The sequence below is a fragment of the Engystomops pustulosus genome, chromosome 5, assembly GCF_040894005.1.
Source record: "Engystomops pustulosus chromosome 5, aEngPut4.maternal, whole genome shotgun sequence".
In the NCBI taxonomy this organism is placed as follows: domain Eukaryota; kingdom Metazoa; phylum Chordata; class Amphibia; order Anura; family Leptodactylidae; genus Engystomops; species Engystomops pustulosus.
The window spans coordinates 55,837,878-55,859,662 of record NC_092415.1 but is presented as its reverse complement, the minus strand read 5'-3'; the positions used below and the strand labels follow the sequence as shown (position 1 = coordinate 55,859,662).

Genomic DNA, 21,785 nt, shown 5'->3' with positions numbered 1-21,785 from the left:
CGTTTGGGTTGATAGTTTAATTGGTACTTATAATGTATCAGGCCAAATTGTGGCCACTTGATTTCCTTTGACACAATATATATACACTGTATAATTCCTGTTGAAATTTGTAGAGTAGATGGTTATCACACTACTCATCTTTTGCTCATGGGCAAGGAGTATTTTATCTGTTACTAAGTAACAGAGCTTTTCAAATATTATCCAGAATCCTTTGTCTCACTACAAATCAGTAGAGCAAGAGAATAACAGTTAGCTGCTGGAGACAATAGGATTTATAAGCTTTGATGAAGCTCGAAGCTCAAGGGACAAGGAGATATAAAATGACATCAAACATAATTCATTCACTGCAGGGAACAAAAAATGCAGAGAACTGTCCTTAATTTTAGAAAAATATCCACTTTTGTGCATGATTTACATTGTTGTTATTTAATAGTATTTGAGTTCCATTTATTCATCTAGCTATCTAAAAAATATTGGATAACACTAGGAAAGTTTCGTATTCTAAGAATTCAGGGGATACGTGGCAAATTTAAACCAGAAGTAGTAGGATAGTAATGAACACATTATTTCCTTAGGCATCTTGTAAAAGAATAAAAAGTTGTTGTGTATTTGCCCCATTATGTAAATTAATAAATTAGGTTAATATATGAAACATTGCAATTTAATGCATCTATCACCTCGTGTCAGCCCTAAATTGTAATCCGCATCTATTCAAAAAAATAGTGGACACATTGTGGGCTTTTGCCTGCATCATAAGTCTCCCTTCCCTCCTTGCCTTCTCTTGCTTCCTCTTCTAAGGCTTAAAAATAAAATGTCCTTCTTTATTCCCTATAGACACATATACCTATTTACCTCCCATATATTGGTCTCTCTACCAGGTAATGCATATATCTGCAAAGACAAATGACGTATCTCCAAAAGTGCATACTTCTCTATGTAGGAATATTACTTCTGTCTGAGAATTTTAAACTATTTACCATATAGGGGTTGAGTTAATTGTGGTACGCGGATAGGTGTATATTGTATGATATGATTAATGGTTGTCCTGTATTGGTGATAGCACTGGCATTTGTGTGGTTAACTGGACCCTGGACAACGTCAGGCCGGAAATGGATATTGGGTTCTAGTCTGACAGTGTCCGAGGCTTGAGCAAGCCTTATCCTACTTGCTAAACCGCTGAGTTTCCTGCTAGTAAGGAGCAGATATGAAGCAGTTAGCCACAAATGTCTTACAGTCAGATGTCCATTGCACTAGCGCTTTTATAAGCTGCTGAAAACCTTGAAAAAGTCCACAAATACTGTTCCACCCTTCTAAAATGGGGCATATTCCATTAATCATTAAATTTATCTCACAATATAGGTTTACTGGATGTTCTATAGATGAGGTCCTTTGTGTATTTTTATTAAATGTTGTTACTCCTGCAGTTGTTGAATTTGAGAAGTCTGTTAGTTGCTTGGCACTGTATGGTGGCTACCATTTAAATAGAGTGGTGTGGTGTAGAGTCTTTCACTAGGGGCACTGTTATATTATGGATTGTCCCCAATGTAGTGGTGGTGGTAGTTATATTGGGACCCCATATAGATACCCTGTGCAGTGGCTGAAGGGTTTTAAAACTTATTTACCTGTGTATTAAGAACCACGGTGTAGATTTATGCTTTTTATGCTTTCATAGGATAAAAAAAGTCAACATTTTTTGAAAACTTATCAATCCGCACACTGTTTTGCAACTTTCCGTATTTGTACTTCAACGCAAACAGTACTCTCTGTATTAAGCATATAGCTCCAGCTGTTTAGTCACCTATTTGCTGTAATCACCCCTTTAAAAAGCTGCTAAAATTATGTGAAAGCTCGCCTGATCTCAGGAAGAAGTAAAGCAACAATTGCAATTTCTGTTGCTCAAAAATTGTGCAATTTTTTTTTAATAGCATGCTCCACAATAGGCAGCAGACTGGCAGGCACATTTCCAATTTAACACATGGAAAATTTACCTTAGATAAGTTAGACTAAAAAACAAACCAACATGCCTCTTTGTGTTTTTATTCTTTAAAAATTTGCTGAGAAGCTTTGGTCAATGTATAATATTAAAATGTGTGGTCCATACTATCTTTACAAAACTGTTGTTGCAGGATTCCTAGTTAAAAAATAGAGCTAAATGATTACATTATCTCACCACTGGCAGTCCATTCTACTTGCGGAATTATTACTGATTTCAATGTATAATGTACACAGTCATTTGTTAAACTCCCCCTTCTAATGGCAGAACTCTATTGTGTAACACTAAGGTAATGAGATTTTACATTTTTAAGTCTCTACCATTGTGAAATTCAGAAATATGACTTGAAAATGTTTTGGACCTAGATTAAAGATTACAAAATTATGTTCAAAGACAAAAATGCACTTCAAGCACTGTGAAAACTTATACATCACATTGAATAGGGATCATAGAGGTCCAGTATAACATAGAAGAGACTTGTGTTATAGAATATATATTCATGTAGTTTCGGTCTACCGACAGGACTATAAATGAGCGAACATACTCGTCTGAGCTTGATGCACGTTCGAGCATTAGCGTACTCGAAACTGCTCGTTGCTCGGACGAATACTTCGCCCGCTCGAGAAAATGGCAGCTCCCGCCGTTTTGCTTTTTGGCGGCCAGAAACAGAGCCAATCACAAGCCAGGAGACTCTGCACTCCACCCAGCATGACGTGGTACCCTTACACGTCGATAGCAGTGGTTGGCTGGCCAGATCAGGTGACCCTGGGATAGACTAGCCGCTGCCCGCGCTGCTCGGATCATTCTGTGTCTGGATGCCGCTAGGGAGAGAGCTGCTGCTGGTCAGGGAAAGCTTTAGGGTGTTCTATTAGAATAGTGTTAGGCAGGAGTGATTCAACAAGAACCCAACAGCCCTTCTTAGGGCTACAATAACGTTATACTTTTTTTTTTTTTGCTTGCTTGTGGCTGGGCTTGCTGGCACTAGTAGTGCAGCTAGTACCATATTGTGAGGAATTTGCAGGGGGACTTGCTACCGTTGTGTTTAGCTCTTAGTGACACACATATCCACCTCAAACACCAAAGTGGGAAAATTTATTAGGGGTTTGATTTCAATTAGGCACAGTCTGCCATTTACTTTTTATTTTACGTTTATTTTTTCATAACTCAGCGTCATCTCATCAGTGTGCTTTCATACTTGGCTAGAAAATAGCCAAAGGAGAATCCAAACGGCTTACTTACGCCTACAATAGCGTTATATATATTTTATTTCTGGTTGATCTGCTGGTGGCTGTCCTTGCTGCAGTGCATATACTAGCCAATTGTCAGGAATTTGGAGTGAGACTTGCGACCGCTGTGTTTAGCGCTTAGTGACGCACATATCCATAGCAAAGACCGAAGTGGTAAAATTTATTAGGGGTTGGATTTCAATTAGGCACAGTCTGGCAGTTTCTTTTTATTTTACGTTTATTTTTTCATAACTCAGCGTCATCTCATCAGTGTGCTTTCATACTTGGCTAGAAAATAGCCAAAGGAGAATCCAAACGGCTTACTTACGCCTACAATAGCGTTATATATATTTTATTTCTGGTTGATCTGCTGGTGGCTGTCCTTGCTGCAGTGCATATACTAGCCAATTGTCAGGAATTTGGAGTGAGACTTGCGACCGCTGTGTTTAGCGCTTAGTGACGCACATATCCATCGCAAAGACCGAAGTGGGAAAATTTATTAGGGGTTGGATTTCAATTAGGCACAGTCTGGCAGTTTCTTTTTATTTTACGTTTATTTTTTCATAACTCAGCGTCATCTCATCAGTGTGCTTTCATACTTGGCTAGAAAATAGCCAAAGGAGAATCCAAACGGCTTACTTACGCCTACAATAGCGTTATATATATTTTATTTCTGGTTGATCTGCTGGTGGCTGTCCTTGCTGCAGTGCATATACTAGCCAATTGTCAGGAATTTGGAGTGAGACTTGCGACCGCTGTGTTTAGCGCTTAGTGACGCACATATCCATCGCAAAGACCGAAGTGGGAAAATTTATTAGGGGTTGGATTTCAATTAGGCACAGTCTGGCAGTTTCTTTTTATTTTACGTTTATTTTTTCATAACTCAGCGTCATCTCATCAGTGTGCTTTCATACTTGGCTAGAAAATAGCCAAAGGAGAATCCAAACGGCTTACTTACCCTACAATAGCGTTATATATATTTTATTTCTGGTTGATCTGCTGGTGGCTGTCCTTGCTGCAGTGCATCTACTAGCCAATTGTCAGGAATTTGGAGTGAGACTTGCGACCGCTGTGTTTAGCGCTTAGTGACGCACATATCCATCGCAAAGACCGAAGTGGGAAAATTTATTAGGGGTTGGATTTCAATTAGGCACAGTCTGGCAGTTTCTTTTTATTTTACGTTTATTTTTTCATAACTCAGCGTCATCTCATCAGTGTGCTTTCATACTTGGCTAGAAAATAGCCAAAGGAGAATCCAAACGGCTTACTTACGCCTACAATAGCGTTATATATATTTTATTTCTGGTTGATCTGCTGGTGGCTGTCCTTGCTGCAGTGCATATACTAGCCAATTGTCAGGAATTTGGAGTGAGACTTGCGACCGCTGTGTTTAGCGCTTAGTGACGCACATATCCATAGCAAAGACCGAAGTGGGAAAATTTATTAGGGGTTGGATTTCAATTAGGCACAGTCTGGCAGTTTCTTTTTATTTTACGTTTATTTTTTCATAACTCAGCGTCATCTCATCAGTGTGCTTTCATACTTGGCTAGAAAATAGCCAAAGGAGAATCCAAACGGCTTACTTACGCCTACAATAGCGTTATATATATTTTATTTCTGGTTGATCTGCTGGTGGCTGTCCTTGCTGCAGTGCATCTACTAGCCAATTGTCAGGAATTTGGAGTGAGACTTGCGACCGCTGTGTTTAGCGCTTAGTGACGCACATATCCATCGCAAAGACCGAAGTGGGAAAATTTATTAGGGGTTGGATTTCAATTAGGCACAGTCTGGCAGTTTCTTTTTATTTTACGTTTATTTTTTCATAACTCAGCGTCATCTCATCAGTGTGCTTTCATACTTGGCTAGAAAATAGCCAAAGGAGAATCCAAACGGCTTACTTACGCCTACAATAGCGTTATATATATTTTATTTCTGGTTGATCTGCTGGTGGCTGTCCTTGCTGCAGTGCATATACTAGCCAATTGTCAGGAATTTGGAGTGAGACTTGCGACCGCTGTGTTTAGCGCTTAGTGACGCACATATCCATCGCAAAGACCGAAGTGGGAAAATTTATTAGGGGTTGGATTTCAATTAGGCACAGTCTGGCAGTTTCTTTTTATTTTACGTTTATTTTTTCATAACTCAGCGTCATCTCATCAGTGTGCTTTCATACATGGCTAGAAAATAGCCAAAGGAGAATCCAAACGGCTTACTTACCCTACAATAGCGTTATATATATTTTATTTCTGGTTGATCTGCTGGTGGCTGTCCTTGCTGCAGTGCATCTACTAGCCAATTGTCAGGAATTTGGAGTGAGACTTGCGACCGCTGTGTTTAGCGCTTAGTGACGCACATATCCATCGCAAAGACCGAAGTGGGAAAATTTATTAGGGGTTGGATTTCAATTAGGCACAGTCTGGCAGTTTCTTTTTATTTTACGTTTATTTTTTCATAACTCAGCGTCATCTCATCAGTGTGCTTTCATACTTGGCTAGAAAATAGCCAAAGGAGAATCCAAACGGCTTACTTACGCCTACAATAGCGTTATATATATTTTATTTCTGGTTGATCTGCTGGTGGCTGTCCTTGCTGCAGTGCATATACTAGCCAATTGTCAGGAATTTGGAGTGAGACTTGCGACCGCTGTGTTTAGCGCTTAGTGACGCACATATCCATAGCAAAGACCGAAGTGGGAAAATTTATTAGGGGTTGGATTTCAATTAGGCACAGTCTGGCAGTTTCTTTTTATTTTACGTTTATTTTTTCATAACTCAGCGTCATCTCATCAGTGTGCTTTCATACTTGGCTAGAAAATAGCCAAAGGAGAATCCAAACGGCTTACTTACGCCTACAATAGCGTTATATATATTTTATTTCTGGTTGATCTGCTGGTGGCTGTCCTTGCTGCAGTGCATATACTAGCCAATTGTCAGGAATTTGGAGTGAGACTTGCGACCGCTGTGTTTAGCGCTTAGTGACGCACATATCCATCGCAAAGACCGAAGTGGGAAAATTTATTAGGGGTTGGATTTCAATTAGGCACAGTCTGGCAGTTTCTTTTTATTTTACGTTTATTTTTTCATAACTCAGCGTCATCTCATCAGTGTGCTTTCATACTTGGCTAGAAAATAGCCAAAGGAGAATCCAAACGGCTTACTTACGCCTACAATAGCGTTATATATATTTTATTTCTGGTTGATCTGCTGGTGGCTGTCCTTGCTGCAGTGCATCTACTAGCCAATTGTCAGGAATTTGGAGTGAGACTTGCGACCGCTGTGTTTAGCGCTTAGTGATGCACATATCCATCGCAAAGACCGAAGTGGGAAAATTTATTAGGGGTTGGATTTCAATTAGGCACAGTCTGGCAGTTTCTTTTTATTTTACGTTTATTTTTTCATAACTCAGCGTCATCTCATCAGTGTGCTTTCATACTTGGCTAGAAAATAGCCAAAGGAGAATCCAAACGGCTTACTTACGCCTACAATAGCGTTATATATATTTTATTTCTGGTTGATCTGCTGGTGGCTGTCCTTGCTGCAGTGCATCTACTAGCCAATTGTCAGGAATTTGGAGTGAGACTTGCGACCGCTGTGTTTAGCGCTTAGTGACGCACATATCCATCGCAAAGACCGAAGTGGGAAAATTTATTAGGGGTTGGATTTCAATTAGGCACAGTCTGGCAGTTTCTTTTTATTTTACGTTTATTTTTTCATAACTCAGCGTCATCTCATCAGTGTGCTTTCATACTTGGCTAGAAAATAGCCAAAGGGGAATTCAAACGGCTTACTTACGCCTACAATAGCGTTATATATATTTTATTTCTGGTTGATCTGCTGGGGGCTGTCCTTGCTGCAGTGCATATACTAGCCAATTGTCAGGAATTTGGAGTGAGACTTGCGACCGCTGTGTTTAGCGCTTAGTGACGCACATATCCATAGCAAAGACCGAAGTGGGAAAATTTATTAGGGGTTGGATTTCAATTAGGCACAGTCTGGCAGTTTCTTTTTATTTTACGTTTATTTTTTCATAACTCAGCGTCATCTCATCAGTGTGCTTTCATACTTGGCTAGAAAATAGCCAAAGGAGAATCCAAACGGCTTACTTACGCCTACAATAGCGTTATATATATTTTATTTCTGGTTGATCTGCTGGTGGCTGTCCTTGCTGCAGTGCATATACTAGCCAATTGTCAGGAATTTGGAGTGAGACTTACGACCGCTATGTTTAGCGCTTAGTGACGCACATATCCATCGCAAAGACCGAAGTGGGAAAATTTATTAGGGGTTGGATTTCAATTAGGCACAGTCTGGCAGTTTCTTTTTATTTTACGTTTATTTTTTCATAACTCAGCGTCATCTCATCAGTGTGCTTTCATACTTGGCTAGAAAATAGCCAAAGGAGAATCCAAACGGCTTACTTACGCCTACAATAGCGTTATATATATTTTATTTCTGGTTGATCTGCTGGTGGCTGTCCTTGCTGCAGTGCATATACTAGCCAATTGTCAGGAATTTGGAGTGAGACTTGCGACCGCTGTGTTTAGCGCTTAGTGACGCACATATCCATCGCAAAGACCGAAGTGGGAAAATTTATTAGGGGTTGGATTTCAATTAGGCACAGTCTGGCAGTTTCTTTTTATTTTACGTTTATTTTTTCATAACTCAGCGTCATCTCATCAGTGTGCTTTCATACTTGGCTAGAAAATAGCCAAAGGAGAATCCAAACGGCTTACTTACGCCTACAATAGCGTTATATATATTTTATTTCTGGTTGATCTGCTGGTGGCTGTCCTTGCTGCAGTGCATATACTAGCCAATTGTCAGGAATTTGGAGTGAGACTTGCGACCGCTGTGTTTAGCGCTTAGTGACGCACATATCCATCGCAAAGACCGAAGTGGGAAAATTTATTAGGGGTTGGATTTCAATTAGGCACAGTCTGGCAGTTTCTTTTTATTTTACGTTTATTTTTTCATAACTCAGCGTCATCTCATCAGTGTGCTTTCATACTTGGCTAGAAAATAGCCAAAGGAGAATCCAAACGGCTTACTTACGCCTACAATAGCGTTATATATATTTTATTTCTGGTTGATCTGCTGGTGGCTGTCCTTGCTGCAGTGCATATACTAGCCAATTGTCAGGAATTTGGAGTGAGACTTGCGACCGCTGTGTTTAGCGCTTAGTGACGCACATATCCATCGCAAAGACCGAAGTGGGAAAATTTATTAGGGGTTGGATTTCAATTAGGCACAGTCTGGCAGTTTCTTTTTATTTTACGTTTATTTTTTCATAACTCAGCGTCATCTCATCAGTGTGCTTTCATACTTGGCTAGAAAATAGCCAAAGGAGAATCCAAACGGCTTACTTACCCTACAATAGCGTTATATATATTTTATTTCTGGTTGATCTGCTGGTGGCTGTCCTTGCTGCAGTGCATATACTAGCCAATTGTCAGGAATTTGGAGTGAGACTTGCGACCGCTGTGTTTAGCGCTTAGTGACGCACATATCCATCGCAAAGACCGAAGTGGGAAAATTTATTAGGGGTTGGATTTCAATTAGGCACAGTCTGGCAGTTTCTTTTTATTTTACGTTTATTTTTTCATAACTCAGCGTCATCTCATCAGTGTGCTTTCATACTTGGCTAGAAAATAGCCAAAGGAGAATCCAAACGGCTTACTTACGCCTACAATAGCGTTATATATATTTTATTTCTGGTTGATCTGCTGGTGGCTGTCCTTGCTGCAGTGCATATACTAGCCAATTGTCAGGAATTTGGAGTGAGACTTGCGACCGCTGTGTTTAGCGCTTAGTGATGCACATATCCATCGCAAAGACCGAAGTGGGAAAATTTATTAGGGGTTGGATTTCAATTAGGCACAGTCTGGCAGTTTCTTTTTATTTTACGTTTATTTTTTCATAACTCAGCGTCATCTCATCAGTGTGCTTTCATACTTGGCTAGAAAATAGCCAAAGGAGAATCCAAACGGCTTACTTACGCCTACAATAGCGTTATATATATTTTATTTCTGGTTGATCTGCTGGTGGCTGTCCTTGTTGCAGTGCATCTACTAGCCAATTGTCAGGAATTTGGAGTGAGACTTGCGACCGCTGTGTTTAGCGCTTAGTGACGCACATATCCATCGCAAAGACCGAAGTGGGAAAATTTATTAGGGGTTGGATTTCAATTAGGCACAGTCTGGCAGTTTCTTTTTATTTTACGTTTATTTTTTCATAACTCAGCGTCATCTCATCAGTGTGCTTTCATACTTGGCTAGAAAATAGCCAAAGGAGAATCCAAACGGCTTACTTACGCCTACAATAGCGTTATATATATTTTATTTCTGGTTGATCTGCTGGTGGCTGTCCTTGCTGCAGTGCATATACTAGCCAATTGTCAGGAATTTGGAGTGAGACTTGCGACCGCTGTGTTTAGCGCTTAGTGACGCACATATCCATCGCAAAGACCGAAGTGGGAAAATTTATTAGGGGTTGGATTTCAATTAGGCACAGTCTGGCAGTTTCTTTTTATTTTACGTTTATTTTTTCATAACTCAGCGTCATCTCATCAGTGTGCTTTCATACTTGGCTAGAAAATAGCCAAAGGAGAATCCAAACGGCTTACTTACCCTACAATAGCGTTATATATATTTTATTTCTGGTTGATCTGCTGGTGGCTGTCCTTGCTGCAGTGCATATACTAGCCAATTGTCAGGAATTTGGAGTGAGACTTGCGACCGCTGTGTTTAGCGCTTAGTGACGCACATATCCATCGCAAAGACCGAAGTGGGAAAATTTATTAGGGGTTGGATTTCAATTAGGCACAGTCTGGCAGTTTCTTTTTATTTTACGTTTATTTTTTCATAACTCAGCGTCATCTCATCAGTGTGCTTTCATACTTGGCTAGAAAATAGCCAAAGGAGAATCCAAACGGCTTACTTACGCCTACAATAGCGTTATATATATTTTATTTCTGGTTGATCTGCTGGTGGCTGTCCTTGCTGCAGTGCATATACTAGCCAATTGTCAGGAATTTGGAGTGAGACTTGCGACCGCTGTGTTTAGCGCTTAGTGATGCACATATCCATCGCAAAGACCGAAGTGGGAAAATTTATTAGGGGTTGGATTTCAATTAGGCACAGTCTGGCAGTTTCTTTTTATTTTACGTTTATTTTTTCATAACTCAGCGTCATCTCATCAGTGTGCTTTCATACTTGGCTAGAAAATAGCCAAAGGAGAATCCAAACGGCTTACTTACGCCTACAATAGCGTTATATATATTTTATTTCTGGTTGATCTGCTGGTGGCTGTCCTTGTTGCAGTGCATCTACTAGCCAATTGTCAGGAATTTGGAGTGAGACTTGCGACCGCTGTGTTTAGCGCTTAGTGACGCACATATCCATCGCAAAGACCGAAGTGGGAAAATTTATTAGGGGTTGGATTTCAATTAGGCACAGTCTGGCAGTTTCTTTTTATTTTACGTTTATTTTTTCATAACTCAGCGTCATCTCATCAGTGTGCTTTCATACTTGGCTAGAAAATAGCCAAAGGAGAATCCAAACGGCTTACTTACGCCTACAATAGCGTTATATATATTTTATTTCTGGTTGATCTGCTGGTGGCTGTCCTTGCTGCAGTGCATATACTAGCCAATTGTCAGGAATTTGGAGTGAGACTTGCGACCGCTGTGTTTAGCGCTTAGTGACGCACATATCCATCGCAAAGACCGAAGTGGGAAAATTTATTAGGGGTTGGATTTCAATTAGGCACAGTCTGGCAGTTTCTTTTTATTTTACGTTTATTTTTTCATAACTCAGCGTCATCTCATCAGTGTGCTTTCATACTTGGCTAGAAAATAGCCAAAGGAGAATCCAAACGGCTTACTTACCCTACAATAGCGTTATATATATTTTATTTCTGGTTGATCTGCTGGTGGCTGTCCTTGCTGCAGTGCATATACTAGCCAATTGTCAGGAATTTGGAGTGAGACTTGCGACCGCTGTGTTTAGCGCTTAGTGACGCACATATCCATCGCAAAGACCGAAGTGGGAAAATTTATTAGGGGTTGGATTTCAATTAGGCACAGTCTGGCAGTTTCTTTTTATTTTACGTTTATTTTTTCATAACTCAGCGTCATCTCATCAGTGTGCTTTCATACTTGGCTAGAAAATAGCCAAAGGAGAATCCAAACGGCTTACTTACGCCTACAATAGCGTTATATATATTTTATTTCTGGTTGATCTGCTGGTGGCTGTCCTTGCTGCAGTGCATATACTAGCCAATTGTCAGGAATTTGGAGTGAGACTTGCGACCGCTGTGTTTAGCGCTTAGTGATGCACATATCCATCGCAAAGACCGAAGTGGGAAAATTTATTAGGGGTTGGATTTCAATTAGGCACAGTCTGGCAGTTTCTTTTTATTTTACGTTTATTTTTTCATAACTCAGCGTCATCTCATCAGTGTGCTTTCATACTTGGCTAGAAAATAGCCAAAGGAGAATCCAAACGGCTTACTTACGCCTACAATAGCGTTATATATATTTTATTTCTGGTTGATCTGCTGGTGGCTGTCCTTGTTGCAGTGCATCTACTAGCCAATTGTCAGGAATTTGGAGTGAGACTTGCGACCGCTGTGTTTAGCGCTTAGTGACGCACATATCCATCGCAAAGACCGAAGTGGGAAAATTTATTAGGGGTTGGATTTCAATTAGGCACAGTCTGGCAGTTTCTTTTTATTTTACGTTTATTTTTTCATAACTCAGCGTCATCTCATCAGTGTGCTTTCATACTTGGCTAGAAAATAGCCAAAGGAGAATCCAAACGGCTTACTTACGCCTACAATAGCGTTATATATATTTTATTTCTGGTTGATCTGCTGGTGGCTGTCCTTGCTGCAGTGCATATACTAGCCAATTGTCAGGAATTTGGAGTGAGACTTGCGACCGCTGTGTTTAGCGCTTAGTGACGCACATATCCATCGCAAAGACCGAAGTGGGAAAATTTATTAGGGGTTGGATTTCAATTAGGCACAGTCTGGCAGTTTCTTTTTATTTTACGTTTATTTTTTCATAACTCAGCGTCATCTCATCAGTGTGCTTTCATACTTGGCTAGAAAATAGCCAAAGGAGAATCCAAACGGCTTACTTACGCCTACAATAGCGTTATATATATTTTATTTCTGGTTGATCTGCTGGTGGCTGTCCTTGCTGCAGTGCATATACTAGCCAATTGTCAGGAATTTGGAGTGAGACTTGCGACCGCTGTGTTTAGCGCTTAGTGACGCACATATCCATCGCAAAGACCGAAGTGGGAAAATTTATTAGGGGTTGGATTTCAATTAGGCACAGTCTGGCAGTTTCTTTTTATTTTACGTTTATTTTTTCATAACTCAGCGTCATCTCATCAGTGTGCTTTCATACTTGGCTAGAAAATAGCCAAAGGAGAATCCAAACGGCTTACTTACGCCTACAATAGCGTTATATATATTTTATTTCTGGTTGATCTGCTGGTGGCTGTCCTTGCTGCAGTGCATATACTAGCCAATTGTCAGGAATTTGGAGTGAGACTTGCGACCGCTGTGTTTAGCGCTTAGTGACGCACATATCCATCGCAAAGACCGAAGTGGGAAAATTTATTAGGGGTTGGATTTCAATTAGGCACAGTCTGGCAGTTTCTTTTTATTTTACGTTTATTTTTTCATAACTCAGCGTCATCTCATCAGTGTGCTTTCATACTTGGCTAGAAAATAGCCAAAGGAGAATCCAAACGGCTTACTTACGCCTACAATAGCGTTATATATATTTTATTTCTGGTTGATCTGCTGGTGGCTGTCCTTGCTGCAGTGCATATACTAGCCAATTGTCAGGAATTTGGAGTGAGACTTGCGACCGCTGTGTTTAGCGCTTAGTGACGCACATATCCATCGCAAAGACCGAAGTGGGAAAATTTATTAGGGGTTGGATTTCAATTAGGCACAGTCTGGCAGTTTCTTTTTATTTTACGTTTATTTTTTCATAACTCAGCGTCATCTCATCAGTGTGCTTTCATACTTGGCTAGAAAATAGCCAAAGGAGAATCCAAACGGCTTACTTACGCCTACAATAGCGTTATATATATTTTATTTCTGGTTGATCTGCTGGTGGCTGTCCTTGCTGCAGTGCATCTACTAGCCAATTGTCAGGAATTTGGAGTGAGACTTGCGACCGCTGTGTTTAGCGCTTAGTGACGCACATATCCATCGCAAAGACCGAAGTGGGAAAATTTATTAGGGGTTGGATTTCAATTAGGCACAGTCTGGCAGTTTCTTTTTATTTTACGTTTATTTTTTCATAACTCAGCGTCATCTCATCAGTGTGCTTTCATACTTGGCTAGAAAATAGCCAAAGGAGAATCCAAACGGCTTACTTACGCCTACAATAGCGTTATATATATTTTATTTCTGGTTGATCTGCTGGGGGCTGTCCTTGCTGCAGTGCATATACTAGCCAATTGTCAGGAATTTGGAGTGAGACTTGCGACCGCTGTGTTTAGCGCTTAGTGACGCACATATCCATAGCAAAGACCGAAGTGGGAAAATTTATTAGGGGTTGGATTTCAATTAGGCACAGTCTGGCAGTTTCTTTTTATTTTACGTTTATTTTTTCATAACTCAGCGTCATCTCATCAGTGTGCTTTCATACTTGGCTAGAAAATAGCCAAAGGAGAATCCAAACGGCTTACTTACGCCTACAATAGCGTTATATATATTTTATTTCTGGTTGATCTGCTGGTGGCTGTCCTTGCTGCAGTGCATATACTAGCCAATTGTCAGGAATTTGGAGTGAGACTTACGACCGCTATGTTTAGCGCTTAGTGACGCACATATCCATCGCAAAGACCGAAGTGGGAAAATTTATTAGGGGTTGGATTTCAATTAGGCACAGTCTGGCAGTTTCTTTTTATTTTACGTTTATTTTTTCATAACTCAGCGTCATCTCATCAGTGTGCTTTCATACTTGGCTAGAAAATAGCCAAAGGAGAATCCAAACGGCTTACTTACGCCTACAATAGCGTTATATATATTTTATTTCTGGTTGATCTGCTGGTGGCTGTCCTTGCTGCAGTGCATATACTAGCCAATTGTCAGGAATTTGGAGTGAGACTTGCGACCGCTGTGTTTAGCGCTTAGTGACGCACATATCCATCGCAAAGACCGAAGTGGGAAAATTTATTAGGGGTTGGATTTCAATTAGGCACAGTCTGGCAGTTTCTTTTTATTTTACGTTTATTTTTTCATAACTCAGCGTCATCTCATCAGTGTGCTTTCATACTTGGCTAGAAAATAGCCAAAGGAGAATCCAAACGGCTTACTTACGCCTACAATAGCGTTATATATATTTTATTTCTGGTTGATCTGCTGGTGGCTGTCCTTGCTGCAGTGCATATACTAGCCAATTGTCAGGAATTTGGAGTGAGACTTGCGACCGCTGTGTTTAGCGCTTAGTGACGCACATATCCATCGCAAAGACCGAAGTGGGAAAATTTATTAGGGGTTGGATTTCAATTAGGCACAGTCTGGCAGTTTCTTTTTATTTTACGTTTATTTTTTCATAACTCAGCGTCATCTCATCAGTGTGCTTTCATACTTGGCTAGAAAATAGCCAAAGGAGAATCCAAACGGCTTACTTACGCCTACAATAGCGTTATATATATTTTATTTCTGGTTGATCTGCTGGTGGCTGTCCTTGCTGCAGTGCATATACTAGCCAATTGTCAGGAATTTGGAGTGAGACTTGCGACCGCTGTGTTTAGCGCTTAGTGACGCACATATCCATCGCAAAGACCGAAGTGGGAAAATTTATTAGGGGTTGGATTTCAATTAGGCACAGTCTGGCAGTTTCTTTTTATTTTACGTTTATTTTTTCATAACTCAGCGTCATCTCATCAGTGTGCTTTCATACTTGGCTAGAAAATAGCCAAAGGAGAATCCAAACGGCTTACTTACGCCTACAATAGCGTTATATATATTTTATTTCTGGTTGATCTGCTGGTGGCTGTCCTTGTTGCAGTGCATCTACTAGCCAATTGTCAGGAATTTGGAGTGAGACTTGCGACCGCTGTGTTTAGCGCTTAGTGACGCACATATCCATCGCAAAGACCGAAGTGGGAAAATTTATTAGGGGTTGGATTTCAATTAGGCACAGTCTGGCAGTTTCTTTTTATTTTACGTTTATTTTTTCATAACTCAGCGTCATCTCATCAGTGTGCTTTCATACTTGGCTAGAAAATAGCCAAAGGAGAATCCAAACGGCTTACTTACGCCTACAATAGCGTTATATATATTTTATTTCTGGTTGATCTGCTGGTGGCTGTCCTTGCTGCAGTGCATATACTAGCCAATTGTCAGGAATTTGGAGTGAGACTTGCGACCGCTGTGTTTAGCGCTTAGTGACGCACATATCCATCGCAAAGACCGAAGTGGGAAAATTTATTAGGGGTTGGATTTCAATTAGGCACAGTCTGGCAGTTTCTTTTTATTTTACGTTTATTTTTTCATAACTCAGCGTCATCTCATCAGTGTGCTTTCATACTTGGCTAGAAAATAGCCAAAGGAGAATCCAAACGGCTTACTTACGCCTACAATAGCGTTATATATATTTTATTTCTGGTTGATCTGCTGGTGGCTGTCCTTGCTGCAGTGCATATACTAGCCAATTGTCAGGAATTTGGAGTGAGACTTGCGACCGCTGTGTTTAGCGCTTAGTGACGCACATATCCATCGCAAAGACCGAAGTGGGAAAATTTATTAGGGGTTGGATTTCAATTAGGCACAGTCTGGCAGTTTCTTTTTATTTTACGTTTATTTTTTCATAACTCAGCGTCATCTCATCAGTGTGCTTTCATACTTGGCTAGAAAATAGCCAAAGGAGAATCCAAACGGCTTACTTACGCCTACAATAGCGTTATATATATTTTATTTCTGGTTGATCTGCTGGTGGCTGTCCTTGCTGCAGTGCATATACTAGCCAATTGTCAGGAATTTGGAGTGAGACTTGCGACCGCTGTGTTTAGCGCTTAGTGACGCACATATCCATCGCAAAGACCGAAGTGGGAAAATTTATTAGGGGTTGGATTTCAATTAGGCACAGTCTGGCAGTTTCTTTTTATTTTACGTTTATTTTTTCATAACTCAGCGTCATCTCATCAGTGTGCTTTCATACTTGGCTAGAAAATAGCCAAAGGAGAATCCAAACGGCTTACTTACGCCTACAATAGCGTTATATATATTTTATTTCTGGTTGATCTGCTGGTGGCTGTCCTTGCTGCAGTGCATATACTAGCCAATTGTCAGGAATTTGGAGTGAGACTTGCGACCGCTGTGTTTAGCGCTTAGTGACGCACATATCCATCGCAAAGACCGAAGTGGGAAAATTTATTAGGGGTTGGATTTCAATTAGGCACAGTCTGGCAGTTTCTTTTTATTTTACGTTTATTTTTTCATAACTCAGCGTCATCTCATCAGTGTGCTTTCATACTTGGCTAGAAAATAGCCAAAGGAGAATCCAAACGGCTTACTTACGCCTACAATAGCGTTATATATATTTTATTTCTGGTTGATCTGCTGGTGGCTGTCCTTGCTGCAGTGCATCTACTAGCCAATTGTCAGGAATTTGGAGTGAGACTTGCGACCGCTGTGTTTAGCGCTTAGTGACGCACATATCCATCGCAAAGACCGAAGTGGGAAAATTTATTAGGGGTTGGATTTCAATTAGGCACAGTCTGGCAGTTTCTTTTTATTTTACGTTTATTTTTTCATAACTCAGCGTCATCTCATCAGTGTGCTTTCATACTTGGCTAGAAAATAGCCAAAGGAGAATCCAAACGGCTTACTTACGCCTACAATAGCGTTATATATATTTTATTTCTGGTTGATCTGCTGGGGGCTGTCCTTGCTGCAGTGCATATACTAGCCAATTGTCAGGAATTTGGAGTGAGACTTGCGACCGCTGTGTTTAGCGCTTAGTGACGCACATATCCATAGCAAAGACCGAAGTGGGAAAATTTATTAGGGGTTGGATTTCAATTAGGCACAGTCTGGCAGTTTCTTTTTATTTTACGTTTATTTTTTCATAACTCAGCGTCATCTCATCAGTGTGCTTTCATACTTGGCTAGAAAATAGCCAAAGGAGAATCCAAACGGCTTACTTACGCCTACAATAGCGTTATATATATTTTATTTCTGGTTGATCTGCTGGTGGCTGTCCTTGCTGCAGTGCATATACTAGCCAATTGTCAGGAATTTGGAGTGAGACTTACGACCGCTATGTTTAGCGCTTAGTGACGCACATATCCATCGCAAAGACCGAAGTGGGAAAATTTATTAGGGGTTGGATTTCAATTAGGCACAGTCTGGCAGTTTCTTTTTATTTTACGTTTATTTTTTCATAACTCAGCGTCATCTCATCAGTGTGCTTTCATACTTGGCTAGAAAATAGCCAAAGGAGAATCCAAACGGCTTACTTACGCCTACAATAGCGTTATATATATTTTATTTCTGGTTGATCTGCTGGTGGCTGTCCTTGCTGCAGTGCATATACTAGCCAATTGTCAGGAATTTGGAGTGAGACTTGCGACCGCTGTGTTTAGCGCTTAGTGACGCACATATCCATCGCAAAGACCGAAGTGGGAAAATTTATTAGGGGTTGGATTTCAATTAGGCACAGTCTGGCAGTTTCTTTTTATTTTACGTTTATTTTTTCATAACTCAGCGTCATCTCATCAGTGTGCTTTCATACTTGGCTAGAAAATAGCCAAAGGAGAATCCAAACGGCTTACTTACGCCTACAATAGCGTTATATATATTTTATTTCTGGTTGATCTGCTGGTGGCTGTCCTTGCTGCAGTGCATATACTAGCCAATTGTCAGGAATTTGGAGTGAGACTTGCGACCGCTGTGTTTAGCGCTTAGTGACGCACATATCCATCGCAAAGACCGAAGTGGGAAAATTTATTAGGGGTTGGATTTCAATTAGGCACAGTCTGGCAGTTTCTTTTTATTTTACGTTTATTTTTTCATAACTCAGCGTCATCTCATCAGTGTGCTTTCATACTTGGCTAGAAAATAGCCAAAGGAGAATCCAAACGGCTTACTTACGCCTACAATAGCGTTATATATATTTTATTTCTGGTTGATCTGCTGGTGGCTGTCCTTGCTGCAGTGCATATACTAGCCAATTGTCAGGAATTTGGAGTGAGACTTGCGACCGCTGTGTTTAGCGCTTAGTGACGCACATATCCATCGCAAAGACCGAAGTGGGAAAATTTATTAGGGGTTGGATTTCAATTAGGCACAGTCTGGCAGTTTCTTTTTATTTTACGTTTATTTTTTCATAACTCAGCGTCATCTCATCAGTGTGCTTTCATACTTGGCTAGAAAATAGCCAAAGGAGAATCCAAACGGCTTACTTACCCTACAATAGCGTTATATATATTTTATTTCTGGTTGATCTGCTGGTGGCTGTCCTTGCTGCAGTGCATATACTAGCCAATTGTCAGGAATTTGGAGTGAGACTTGCGACCGCTGTGTTTAGCGCTTAGTGACGCACATATCCATCGCAAAGACCGAAGTGGGAAAATTTATTAGGGGTTGGATTTCAATTAGGCACAGTCTGGCAGTTTCTTTTTATTTTACGTTTATTTTTTCATAACTCAGCGTCATCTCATCAGTGTGCTTTCATACTTGGCTAGAAAATAGCCAAAGGAGAATCCAAACGGCTTACTTACGCCTACAATAGCGTTATATATATTTTATTTCTGGTTGATCTGCTGGTGGCTGTCCTTGCTGCAGTGCATATACTAGCCAATTGTCAGGAATTTGGAGTGAGACTTGCGACCGCTGTGTTTAGCGCTTAGTGATGCACATATCCATCGCAAAGACCGAAGTGGGAAAATTTATTAGGGGTTGGATTTCAATTAGGCACAGTCTGGCAGTTTCTTTTTATTTTACGTTTATTTTTTCATAACTCAGCGTCATCTCATCAGTGTGCTTTCATACTTGGCTAGAAAATAGCCAAAGGAGAATCCAAACGGCTTACTTACGCCTACAATAGCGTTATATATATTTTATTTCTGGTTGATCTGCTGGTGGCTGTCCTTGTTGCAGTGCATCTACTAGCCAATTGTCAGGAATTTGGAGTGAGACTTGCGACCGCTGTGTTTAGCGCTTAGTGACGCACATATCCATCGCAAAGACCGAAGTGGGAAAATTTATTAGGGGTTGGATTTCAATTAGGCACAGTCTGGCAGTTTCTTTTTATTTTACGTTTATTTTTTCATAACTCAGCGTCATCTCATCAGTGTGCTTTCATACTTGGCTAGAAAATAGCCAAAGGAGAATCCAAACGGCTTACTTACCCTACAATAGCGTTATATATATTTTATTTCTGGTTGATCTGCTGGTGGCTGTCCTTGCTGCAGTGCATATACTAGCCAATTGTCAGGAATTTGGAGTGAGACTTGCGACCGCTGTGTTTAGCGCTTAGTGACGCACATATCCATCGCAAAGACCGAAGTGGGAAAATTTATTAGGGGTTGGATTTCAATTAGGCACAGTCTGGCAGTTTCTTTTTATTTTACGTTTATTTTTTCATAACTCAGCGTCATCTCATCAGTGTGCTTTCATACTTGGCTAGAAAATAGCCAAAGGAGAATCCAAACGGCTTACTTACGCCTACAATAGCGTTATATATATTTTATTTCTGGTTGATCTGCTGGTGGCTGTCCTTGCTGCAGTGCATATACTAGCCAATTGTCAGGAATTTGGAGTGAGACTTGCGACCGCTGTGTTTAGCGCTTAGTGATGCACATATCCATCGCAAAGACCGAAGTGGGAAAATTTATTAGGGGTTGGATTTCAATTAGGCACAGTCTGGCAGTTTCTTTTTATTTTACGTTTATTTTTTCATAACTCAGCGTCATCTCATCAGTGTGCTTTCATACTTGGCTAGAAAATAGCCAAAGGAGAATCCAAACGGCTTACTTACGCCTACAATAGCGTTATATATATTTTATTTCTGGTTGATCTGCTGGTGGCTGTCCTTGTTGCAGTGCATCTACTAGCCAATTGTCAGGAATTTGGAGTGAGACTTGCGACCGCTGTGTTTAGCGCTTAGTGACGCACATATCCATCGCAAAGACCGAAGTGGGAAAATTTATTAGGGGTTGGATTTCAATTAGGCACAGTCTGGCAGTTTCTTTTTATTTTACGTTTATTTTTTCATAACTCAGCGTCATCTCATCAGTGTGCTTTCATACTTGGCTAGAAAATAGCCAAAGGAGAATCCAAACGGCTTACTTACGCCTACAATAGCGTTATATATATTTTATTTCTGGTTGATCTGCTGGTGGCTGTCCTTGCTGCAGTGCATATACTAGCCAATTGTCAGGAATTTGGAGTGAGACTTGCGACCGCTGTGTTTAGCGCTTAGTGACGCACATATCCATCGCAAAGACCGAAGTGGGAAAATTTATTAGGGGTTGGATTTCAATTAGGCACAGTCTGGCAGTTTCTTTTTATTTTACGTTTATTTTTTCATAACTCAGCGTCATCTCATCAGTGTGCTTTCATACTTGGCTAGAAAATAGCCAAAGGAGAATCCAAACGGCTTACTTACCCTACAATAGCGTTATATATATTTTATTTCTGGTTGATCTGCTGGTGGCTGTCCTTGCTGCAGTGCATATACTAGCCAATTGTCAGGAATTTGGAGTGAGACTTGCGACCGCTGTGTTTAGCGCTTAGTGACGCACATATCCATCGCAAAGACCGAAGTGGGAAAATTTATTAGGGGTTGGATTTCAATTAGGCACAGTCTGGCAGTTTCTTTTTATTTTACGTTTATTTTTTCATAACTCAGCGTCATCTCATCAGTGTGCTTTCATACTTGGCTAGAAAATAGCCAAAGGAGAATCCAAACGGCTTACTTACGCCTACAATAGCGTTATATATATTTTATTTCTGGTTGATCTGCTGGTGGCTGTCCTTGCTGCAGTGCATATACTAGCCAATTGTCAGGAATTTGGAGTGAGACTTGCGACCGCTGTGTTTAGCGCTTAGTGATGCACATATCCATCGCAAAGACCGAAGTGGGAAAATTTATTAGGGGTTGGATTTCAATTAGGCACAGTCTGGCAGTTTCTTTTTATTTTACGTTTATTTTTTCATAACTCAGCGTCATCTCATCAGTGTGCTTTCATACTTGGCTAGAAAATAGCCAAAGGAGAATCCAAACGGCTTACTTACGCCTACAATAGCGTTATATATATTTTATTTCTGGTTGATCTGCTGGTGGCTGTCCTTGTTGCAGTGCATCTACTAGCCAATTGTCAGGAATTTGGAGTGAGACTTGCGACCGCTGTGTTTAGCGCTTAGTGACGCACATATCCATCGCAAAGACCGAAGTGGGAAAATTTATTAGGGGTTGGATTTCAATTAGGCACAGTCTGGCAGTTTCTTTTTATTTTACGTTTATTTTTTCATAACTCAGCGTCATCTCATCAGTGTGCTTTCATACTTGGCTAGAAAATAGCCAAA

The 21,785-nt window shown here is 40.4% G+C and overlaps 1 long non-coding RNA gene across 1 annotated transcript in view; it reads right to left on the bottom strand.

Annotated features, from left to right (window-relative positions):
- LOC140134014 (uncharacterized) overlaps positions 1-21,785 on the bottom strand; it is a 278,254-nt gene that overhangs the window by 243,048 nt on the left and 13,421 nt on the right. The window lies entirely within an intron of this gene.